We start from the raw sequence: 11247 nt of genomic DNA on the forward strand, positions 1-11247 counted from the left end.
CAAGCCATAAATCAGCTGCTTGAGAAGAAGAAGAAGCTGTCAGATCGGCAGCACGTGCCGTCTGTAACAAAGTCAATATATTACGTCTCCCTTTCAAATATGGCTGTGATAACTGAGCAAATAGCAAATCGATTGAGCTACTGTGCTCTATTTGCTTTTGAAAAATGTTTGACAGGTATTTAGAAGAGATCCACCCTATTCAGAAGTCACAGGCTTCATAGATCCTCAGTTTTATTGTTTTGCCACGTGCGGCGAAGGGCTCGCTGCCGGACGGCAGTGTTTTGCGACGGGCTTTCTCTAATTTGCTTGTTTCAAATGGCTGGCATAATTCTCAGTTTTAGAATGCCAATACGCAGCGCATGCCGCCGCGAGGCACAATCTCACTAAAATGCTAAAGTCTCTAAATCTCTCTCGCCCTTTCTTCTCTTTACCCTCATTTCTTCTTTGCCAATTTAATTAGCTTGAATTTTCCATTACACACAGGTTCAATCACATCAGTGAACCTGGTAGGCAACTAATTGATTTCGAGAGTGCAGCTAGCTCACTGCTGATTCTCCAGAAGATCCCCAAGATTGTCTGGAGACTAAGGACAGAGTAATTTGGTCAAAAAGCTGTTTTTGTATTAGATTAGGCCAATGAATCTCATTTAGAACAAGAGGAGTTGCGGCATGAACCTCCCCAGGGTCCCATATGTGCTGGCGTTGACACATAAACCTGACAGACAGGCGATACTCTGGCAATATGGCCGCTTCATCAGCATTAGATCTCACCCTGCTGCTAACGGAATATAAATGTCAATTAGCACAGATGGATCTGTGAAGTGTTCTATCCCGAATGCATCTTCAGACCACACACTATGGAGCTTCGCCCAATTTTCAGTCAGTTTTTTGTCATCTGTTGAAGCGCAACCTAGAGAGACAAAAGTCAATTTATTTTATTTGAGAGTCCGCCGATGTTTGCAGTGTTTGATGCCATTAATGAGTTTGTACTTAGCACACTTTTATGTTACTTTGAGTGTTGTAATAGGACTGTGTGTGCCATGAATTTGACTTAGAGTCAGTCTAACTTTGTCACATTTTATTTATTTTTTTATTTATTTATGGCATATGTGTTTGTAGTTTGGCTGTGTAAAAAATGTAATATATTTGTTTTTAAAAAAAATTGATAAGCTCTAAATAATAAATAAATAATTATTCATAAATATAAACAAACAATAAATATAAATATTCAAAACCAATCTTAATATAATCAAATAAAAATAATAAAATAGGATCCAACTATAAAATGAATTTCTGTAAAATAACTGAATAATATCTCAGTTTATCTAGTAAGATTTTATTTTTTACTGAAAGGATTAGTCCACTTTTAAATAAACTTTTCCTGATAATTTACTCACCCGGATGTCATCCAAGATGTCCATGTCTTTCTTTCTTCAGTCAAAAAGAAATTAAAGTTTTTGATGAAAACATTTTTCCATATAGTGGACTTCAATGGGCACCAAACAGTTGAAGGTCAAAATTAGTTTCACTGCATCTTCAAAGCGTTCTACACGATCCCAGAGAAGCAATCACTCATTTTCTAAAAAAAAAAATTAAAATTGTATACATTTTAACCAGAAATGCTCATCTTGAACTAGCTCTCTTCTTCTCTATTAGAATTGTGTATTACTGCCCTCCACAGGTCAAAGTTTGAACTAATTGTTATTGAACTAGCATATTGCAAATAAAAATCAGTTCAAACTTTGACCTGTGGAGGGCAGTAATACACTTAGCAGTGTCTACACTGCCGGAATGTTTCATAATTTCTTTTCGACTGAAGAAAGAAAGACATGAACATCTTGGATGACATGGGGGTGAGTAAATTATCAGGAAAAGTTTATTTAAAAGTGGACTAATCCTTTAAGATTCTTTAAAATTGAATCCAAATGATTGAAACAGTAGGGATCCTGTACATTTCATAACAATTATTTAATTATTTAAGGATACCATCTCTGATTGACAGGTGGTACTTTGAAACTGGCAATATCATGTAGTGTTTTTGTGAGACAATTGAGAAAAGTAACTTCTCATCTTCTTCATCAGTGATGATGACAGTCAGATGGACTGACTGCCATCTTTGCTGATGATTTCACTCTCTGCATTCTTGGAAAGTGTCTTAATATATTCTGCTATGAGGACCTATCCCCGATGGAACATCGCAATCAGGGCAATGCAGCAGCAGTCAATCACACCTCAGCTGAATGGAGGACTTTTCCTGCGTTATTGTTAGCAATGCTCAAAAATGCCTATAAGAAAGATTTTTTTTTTACTTTGTAGTGAAGACATTAAAGGGTTAGTTCTCCCAAATATGAAAAAAATGTCCACACCCGTAAAACCTTTGTTAATCTTCGGAATGCAAATTAAGATATTTTTGTTGAAATCCGATGGCTCAGTGAGGCCTGCATAGCCAGCAATGACATTTCCTCTCTCAAGATCCATTAATGTACTAAAAACATATTTAAATCAGTTCATGTGAGTACAGTGGTTCAATATTAATATTACACGATTAATTAATATTACAACGAGAATATTTTTGGTGCGCCAAAAAAAACAACAAAATAACGACTTATATAGTGATGGCCGATTTCAAAACACTGCTTCATGAAACTTCGTAGTGTTATGAATCAGCGGTTCATAACGCCAAAAGTCACGTGATTTCAGCAGTTTGACGGTTTGACACGTGATCCGAATCGCTGATTCGACACGCTGATTCATAACGCTCCGAAGCTTCATGAAGCAGTTTTTTTTTAAATCGGCCATCACTATATAAGTCGTTATTTTGCTTTTTTTTTTTGGCGCACCAAAAATATTCTCGTCGCTTTATAATATTAATATTGAACCACATATGTGTTTTATTAGACAGGTGAGCATACATTTTTCGACAGAAAACTAATATATAGCTCAACACGATTAGTCTTATTGTTCGAATCTCTTGTTTTCTTGATTTACTGCGAATAACATTTTTGCCTCAAAGACAACACTATTTTGTCAAGTGGCTAACATGGCATAATTAGAAAGAGCTGTATTTGTAGTAACAGTAATACAGCATTTTCTCAACCATACAATATATTTTAAAATTAATTGCATGCCATTTAGCAACTCAAGTCATTCAGCTTTTATTAATATGATATTCTAATACCGATCTAGTTTTCTTCAATGCGCAAAAATGTCTCATACCAGCCACCGAGCTGACGAACAGAGTCAACTGTATTTTTACTACACTCAAATGTATTTTTAGTATGATTGTTTTGAACAAGTAAAACAGCGCTGCTTTATCCCACAATTTTAATTTGTCAAGTAAACTGACCTGTATGATTAGTAATTCAGCAGTTTCATTAGAATGAAATAAAATAATGTGAATTTAAGTGATCAAACATACCTATTATTACAAAGTTCAAGTTCAGGGAAGAAGGCGGACATTAAACTTAACTTTAATTGTAAAATAAACATAAGCAACAAAACGAAAGGAGCCTCGCCCTGCTTCAAAACACAGTAACGTTAATAAAACTTTAATACATTAGCTCATAAATGAACATGATTTCCTCATGATTTGCTTTCGGATTGCTTTCCATCGGTTGTGGAGGTGAAGATGACAACTCCCATGATTCCACGCTCATTCACAGCGTCATAAAGCTACACCTTAGTTATTGTTTTGAATAAGCGACCTCTTATGGTGAAACTTATATACTGTGCCTTTAAAGGGATAGTTAACCCTCATGTCGTTCCTCATGTCGACTTTCTTTCTTCTGTGGAACATGAAAGAAGTTATTTCGAAGAATGTTTCAGCTGTCCAGACAGTGAAAGCCAGTACAGTGAAAGCCACACAGTGAAAGTGGTTTTGATTTTTGGGTGAACTATTCTTTTAAGCAAGTAACAAGATAATGATTTTCATGATCTAAATGTTTACAGTAACTGATGTGTTATTTTTCCCTTTAAAAAAATATAAATGCTTCTTATATGACCATCTGTATATAGAGGCTGTCATAACCGAAGCATGTTAGCCATATGATTTCATATAGAAGTGTTGTTGAAAGCAGTGGCAAATCTTGACATAGGTGGTATAGGCAACCGGCACATTCTTCACAACTCTATCGCTCATTCCCTGCAGTTTTAAGGGATTGCGCCCACTCACTGAAAATGAGTCGTGTCCTTGCAGGTAACTTTTTCTGAGCAGCTCCTTGCACTTTACTTCCATCCCACCGCCCCCTCTCACGTCTGCCGCTGCCTGCCTGCCTGTCTGCCCATGAAAAAGCCTCCTCACCTGCTAGAAACTAAAAGTGAAAGAGGGATGAATGTTTATGTTCATAGTGTCGTACAGAAGAGGTAAAGTTGATGAAGCTTGGGAAACTTGCCTGAGCCTTTACACTTGGATTTTATGAAATGAAAGGATATGGTGGAAACAATCTAGCATAGTATTGAATGTTATCATGGAAGAAACTTAATTTATTGTGTTGTGATATGCCTGTATCCAGAAAGTGTTTTTTTTTTTTTTTTTTAACATTAGCTGCGTTCCATTCGACAGGGTCCCTACGCAGTGTTCACTGCTCCCTACTCCCTGAGCACGGTATATCCATTGAAGTGGACTTCGCTGACAATAATCGTTCATTTGGAACGCCCTGCAAACGTCATCAAAGAAAGTCAACGACAGTGTCGTGCAGATTGATAACATAAATAAATAGATAGATATTTTAATTTACTTTCGAATTTAAAATTGACTCTTAACAGATTTGAAGCTGTAACTGTCATGCCATATGAAAATTAATTCTCATTTGGTTAACTGTATAAATGCATTCTTAATCCATGGTCTCGTGCGCTTTCTTTTCCACGCGCAAATTTGTACAATGACATGGGTATGACATAGGTATTACAAGGAGAGGATGACTTATGAGGACATTACCCGATGTCCCCATTTTTCAAAAGGCTTATAAATCATACAGAATGAGTTTTCTGTGATGGGTAGGTTTAGGAGTAGGAGTAGTGGAGTTTGTACAGTATAAAAACCCTTACGTCTATGGAATATCCTCACAAATTTAGCAAAACAAACCTGTGTCCTGGTAAACCTTACGATGTCCCCACAAGGATAGTAATACTAGGACATTTTTTGGTCCCCATGAGAAAACTAACTAGGGAACACAGGCAAACCAGAACAGGGAAAACAGAACCAAAACACAATGAAACCAAATCAGAACATAATCTTTATAGAGAGTCCTTATAAAACATAACATAAAAACCCAACATTTAATTTTTTTTAAAGTTATTATTTCACAAATATTATTTCTTTACAACCTGAACTAATTTACCTGAACCTGAACTAACTAATTTATGCCCTCCTCCCCCAATAAATAAATAAATAAATAAAATCGAAAATTAACAACGTGCTTATCAAGAGTCAAGTTCATGCATGTATGAGGTGCATTTTTATGTATTTTTGCATAAATTAATAGATCTGGATAAAAAAAAAGATCATTATGTCATTGACCATTATTAAATATCTTAAAGGTGCCCTCGAATGAAAAATTTAATTTATCTTGGCATAGTTGAATAACAAGAGTTCAGTACATGGAAAAGACATACATTGAGTTTCAAACCCCATTGCTTCCTCCTTTTTTTTAATGTAAATCTCATTTGTTTAAAAAACTTCCGGAGAACACGCGGATCTCAACATAACACCGACTGTTACGTAACAGTCGGGGTGTACGCCCCCAATATTTGCATATATGCCAGCCCATGTTCGAGCATTAGACAAGGAAAGGCTGTATTAATGTCTGGATCTGTGCACAGACAAGGTAAGCAAGCAAGAACAACAGCGAAAAATGGCAGATGGAGCAATAATAACTGACATGATCCATGATAGCATGATATTTTTAGTGATATTTGTAAATTGTCTATCTAAACGTTTCGTTAGCATGTTGCTAATGTACTGTTAAATGAGGTTAAAGTTACCATAGTTTCTTACTGTATTCACGGAGAAAAGAGCCGTCGCTATTTTCATTTTTAAACACTTGCAGTCTGTATAATTCATAAACACAACTTCATTCTTTATAAATCTCTCCAACAGTGTAGCATTAGCCGTTAGCCACAGAGCATAGCCTCAAAATCATAGAGAATCAAATGTAAACATCAAAATAAATACTTTACTCACATGATTTGATGTATGCACACAGCATGCATGACGAACATCTTGTAAAGATCCATTTGAGGGTTATATTAGCTGTGTGAACTTTATAAATGCGCTGTAATATAGTCGAGAGCTCGTGTGGCAGGGAGCACGCGATTTAAAGGGGCGGCGCCCTGAAAAAAATCAGTGCATAGTTAATGATGCCCCAAAATAGGCAGTTAAAAAAATTAATAAAAAAAAATCTATGGGGTATTTTGAGCTGAAACTTCACAGACACATTCAGGAGACACCTTAGACTTATATTACATCTTGTGAAAAAGCATTCTTGGGCACCTTTAAAAAATAAAATAAAAAATGGTCCCTTTATGTGCAGTATGTTGGATTAAAACCAAGTTAAATGTTTCACACATCTGGACATTCCGACCAAACTTTTCTTATATATAAAAGCTAAAAACATGTATTCCCTCAGAAAGAGCAGAGTGATGGGTGATAATGGCCTATGGGGTTGATACTGGTGATAATAGCTTATGGGGTTGGTACTGGTATCCCCTGGTAATACTGTACATTAAAGTCAAGTATGAATGTGCAGTGGTTTGCACCTTTTGCTGCTAGACTGTTAAGATGAGGTCCAGAAACAGGTATTGCCTTTTTCCTGGATTTCAAAACACTCATTAATTTCCTTCTGTATGTTACAGCACAGGAAATGAGAAATATAAATTGCTCATTTTAAATGCTAACATTTTCATTCATGTCTCCGACTGGGAAATTTTAGCTCTGCGTAATATATGTTTCCTTAAAGTAAAGTATGCTGAAAGTTTGAGCACAGCAAGTGAAAGAAAGTCCACAAGTCATTTATACTCCAAAGAAAATTTGAGGGTGCCAAACAGTAAGAGAGAAACTCATAGGATTGTATCAAAAATGTGGAAAATTACTGTGGTTTAAATCTAAATCTTAAAACATAACCCTGCCTTTTTCCTGTCCATTGGCTGGTGGAAATAAAAAGAAAAGAAAAGCAACAAGACAGCCACTTTTGTTTGTTGCGCTTCAAATTTCACAGCACTTCTCATTATCTTGCCACTGAGTTGAATGGCTGGATGAGAGAAGAAGAGAGTCAGAGAGATAAATGGAGTTAAAGTGCTGCCACATCCAAGACAAAGTCTGGTGAACAGACATAAAAGACAGTAACTGAAGTGGATGCGTCTTAAAACGGTCTAAAATTGGAGACCTCCAGCATCTAAGGACTGTAAGTTCATCTCTTTTGACCTCAGAACACGCATATGCATAAACTTTTGTGCCACTTTTTGAGTATTTCAGCGCAAAAACCTGCTAACCGCTCGCAATCCAGTTTAACAGGTGCCAAATGTGTTTTACACAATGCCAGCTGCATGGCACAATTCATTATAGTGGATTTTCCCCTTTATTTTTTTATTTCTGGAAGACTTTTGTTATATATTGAAGAGCCAAATCATTTCACGCATAAGTATCATAAAAGATCATAAACCATCATGAATAAAATGATCTAGTCTGTTGGATTACTGCTTAGCCTATCATTAATATTCTGCTGCGAGATGATTTGTTGAAGGTGACAAAAGGAAAAGGACATGCGATTCCTGATTCCTGACATGCTGAACAATATATGATGCTTAAATGCAGTCGTACTGTCTGAAGACACATCAGAGCAGCATGGGAGATAACCTGAAAGGCTTTTACCAGCGACGTCTCTTATCTCATCTGCTTCCTTTAGCTGATACAAAACCATTTACAAATTCGTGAGCTTTGAATAATGGAATCAAACCAGATGGAAGGAATGCCTTGTTGTGGTTTCTCTCTCTCTCTTCTTCTTCTTTCTCCCTCTCTCTCTGTCTCTCTCAGAAGCGGTAACATTCTCCGGTTCGAAGCAGGCCACATATTTTAATTAATTTGGCTCAGAGGGGGATATCACATGCTGTCAGGGGCCCAAAACCCGTGGGGAGAAGAGGAGCCAGTGGTGGCAGAAGATGTTGCACTACACACGCTATTTAATTAAAAGACACTGGCTAAAGCCAGCGACTGTGCCGTGTAGTTGAGAGGCAATGCATCATTAGCACCGAGCTCATTTCCTCGTTACAGCTGACTAGAATGGGCACGAGAAGCAATTAGGCATTTTCTAACACTTATTAGGAATTAATTGCCAGTTGATTTCCATGGGTGGAATGTTAAGTGGAAGAGGGGCTTCAGCAGAGGGGTGGGAGAGGGAAGGTTGTTCCAAACTTTATTGATATTGATTATTAAAGTGGGTGATTGGACAGTAATTGCTGAAACCTTTTGACACAGAACATTCTAATTACAGGATGAAATATGATCACGCTTTTGGGCTTATAACTGTGACAGATCAGAACGTCACCAATTTCATAACCAATAATGTGGTGGAAAAGAACAACTGTGATTGATTGAATCGTGTTGTTTTTATTTGGTTTGCAGGCATTGTAAAATGATAGGAGCTTAATTTTGGAAAAGCAGATGCCAGAATACAGATAAAAACAAAAACTAGCAGAGCTGAATGTAATTTTTTTCCCCCGATATTGTTACAGATCCCTTGTTCCCCTGGACTCTATTTCCCATGATCCTCCTGTTTCGTCACCTGCACTCACTTCCCTCGTCAGCTCCTCATCATCACTCATCACCTGCACCCGGACTTCATTATCTTCACTCCCTTTATATGGCACTCACTCCCTGCACTCCTTGTTCGTTCTCTGTTGTGTTATGCTTGCGTTTGGTGTTTCCTGCCTTTTGTTTATTAAAGTATTGGATGTTATTGTGGAAATCCGTATCTGCCTCATCTCTACACCAGCAACCGTAACAGATATAAAATATGACTTTAAATCAAATCATTTTCAATTATGTGGCTTCATGTCACGCATTTAATATATATATATATTTTTTTGTAAATATCTTAGTGCTATTCTGTCCACAGTTAAATCATTTGGGGCCAATGTTGTTTTGGACTGCTTTGACTTTCATTGTATGGAGAAAAACAGTTTTTCAAATATCTTCTTTTAGGTTCAGCAAAAGAAAGAAAGTCATACTGGTCTGAAATTTACGGAAGAGGATTAGGGCCAATCAATAATAAAAAAATAAAACCATCTCGAGATTAAAGTTGTTAAATTTCGAGAAAAAACTCGTTAAATTTCAAGAAAAAAGTCCAGATAAAATGTTGAGAATAAAGTCATTAAATTATGAGAAAAAAGTCCAGATAAAATGTTGAGAATAAACTTGTTAAATTACGAGAATAAAAACTCGTTAAATTTCGAGAAAAAAGTCGAGATAAAATGTTGAGAATAAAGTCATTAAATTATGAGAAAAAAGTCGTTAAATTACGAGAACAAATTTGTTAAATTATGAGAATAAAGTCATTAAATTACGAGAAAAAAGTCGAGATAAAATGTTGAGAATAAACTCATTAAATTATGAGAATAAACTCATTAAATTATGAGAATAAAGTCATTAAATTAGGAGAAAAAGTCATTAAATTATGAGAACAAATTCGTAATTTAACAAATTTGTTCTCGTAATTTAACGACTTTTTTCTCATAATTTAATGACTTTATTCTCAACATTTTATCTCGACATTTTTCTCGAAATTTAACGAGTTTTTTCTCGTAATTTAACGAGTTTATTCTCAACATTTTATCTCGACTTTTTTCGACTTTTTTGTTTTACTTTTTAGACAGTTACTGAAACCTATTGCAGGCATGGAGGCAGCATTACATTAAAAATCAAGTTTCCAGTTACAGATGTCATCATAGAAATGCTATCCAAATTCAGCAATTACTCATTTCTTCTGTGAGCCAAAGCATCTGGTAACAGGGAGGTTACTGAGACAGAGAGCGAGTAGTGTGATCTCAACATGACGCTCTCATGAGGCGACCTGCTCCATGTTAAATAAATCAGCTTTTATTAGACTACTGATATGACTGGAGTCTTCATCTCAAGTGAGTGAAAATAATTGTGAACATATTTGTCAAAAGTAATATTCATTTTTCCATGTGTATGATCATGTAATGGGGAAAAAAACTAAACCATACAAGGCTTGCATTCAGTTGCAGTGCGATGTAGGATAAATGGCTGATATATTATTTTTTTTAATTACTAAAAAATGAGTTATCATTTTGCATGAAGAAAGGAAATTGATGCCTTGTAAGAACTCTTAAGAGTGATGTTTGTTTATAGCTATTTGACCCCAAAGTTTCCCAGTGTCATTTAGTCTGACAAGACCATCTAACCTTTGACCCTGAACCCGGCGCTGACGATACACAGAACTGCTAGAGGAAATCTCAGTGATTAAGCTTGAAGCAGATACAGTGAAAAAATGGTCAAGTAACCTAAAAAATTTTACATCTAAAATCAAAAATATTATTTAATATGACTAAATCAACCTGACTCATTAGGATACACTAATGAAAATGTAAATATTTTTTTATGAAGCTTTTAAAAAATAAAAATGAGTGAACTGTCCCTTTAAGGTAACTATATCTTCACTTTTTTCAGTGTTTTCTGTGCAGACTGTTAAGTTTAAACATATTTCTAAGCAACTGCAGTGTACTTGTAAGGGATAAAGCCTTTAATTATTGACTCCTTAAACCTGTTATAATCCAGTGTCAATGCATGCGAAAGAAGCATGGAATTTAAAACCTATGCTTGATCAGTGTTGCCATGCGATCAGAAAGCACTGTAAATTTTAAATCACGTTTAGGGTTAACCTTTAAAACTCCTCAGACATTGTTCAGTTCATCCCGGTGAGATTTCACACACATGCTGTTTGCGAGCGTCCCGCTGTGCACGTCTATCCGGGAGTCCTTTAGCCCTAAAGACTGTTTTTCAGGCCTGAGATCTCAGTTTTCAAGTGCTCTTTGGCTAAATAGAGCTTCACCTGGATGAGGAGGCGAGGAAGTGAAAGGCCAAGGAGAGAGTCATGTTTACTCTGTGGCTTCCTTCTCAGCCAATGGGAATCCAGCCTGGCAATTTAGAGAAGTAAATGGTATTATTTTCTTCCCAGGCAATCAAAACACTATCTCCGTGAAAAATGGCAAGGGCTCTTGCGACATGATTGCT

At 36.2% G+C, this 11247-nt stretch overlaps 1 long non-coding RNA gene across 1 annotated transcript in view; it reads left to right on the top strand.

Moving 5' to 3' along the window:
• The window catches only part of LOC125278038, a 29193-nt gene extending 20411 nt beyond the window's left edge, over positions 1-8782 (top strand). Inside the window, exon 3 of the long non-coding RNA XR_007187036.1 lies at positions 8727-8782. This is a non-coding gene — a long non-coding RNA (uncharacterized LOC125278038). The remainder of the gene's footprint in view (positions 1-8726) is intronic.
• Positions 8783-11247: the final 2465 nt, after the last annotated feature.

Source organism: Megalobrama amblycephala, linkage group LG11 (genome assembly GCF_018812025.1).
Source record: "Megalobrama amblycephala isolate DHTTF-2021 linkage group LG11, ASM1881202v1, whole genome shotgun sequence".
In the NCBI taxonomy this organism is placed as follows: domain Eukaryota; kingdom Metazoa; phylum Chordata; class Actinopteri; order Cypriniformes; family Xenocyprididae; genus Megalobrama; species Megalobrama amblycephala.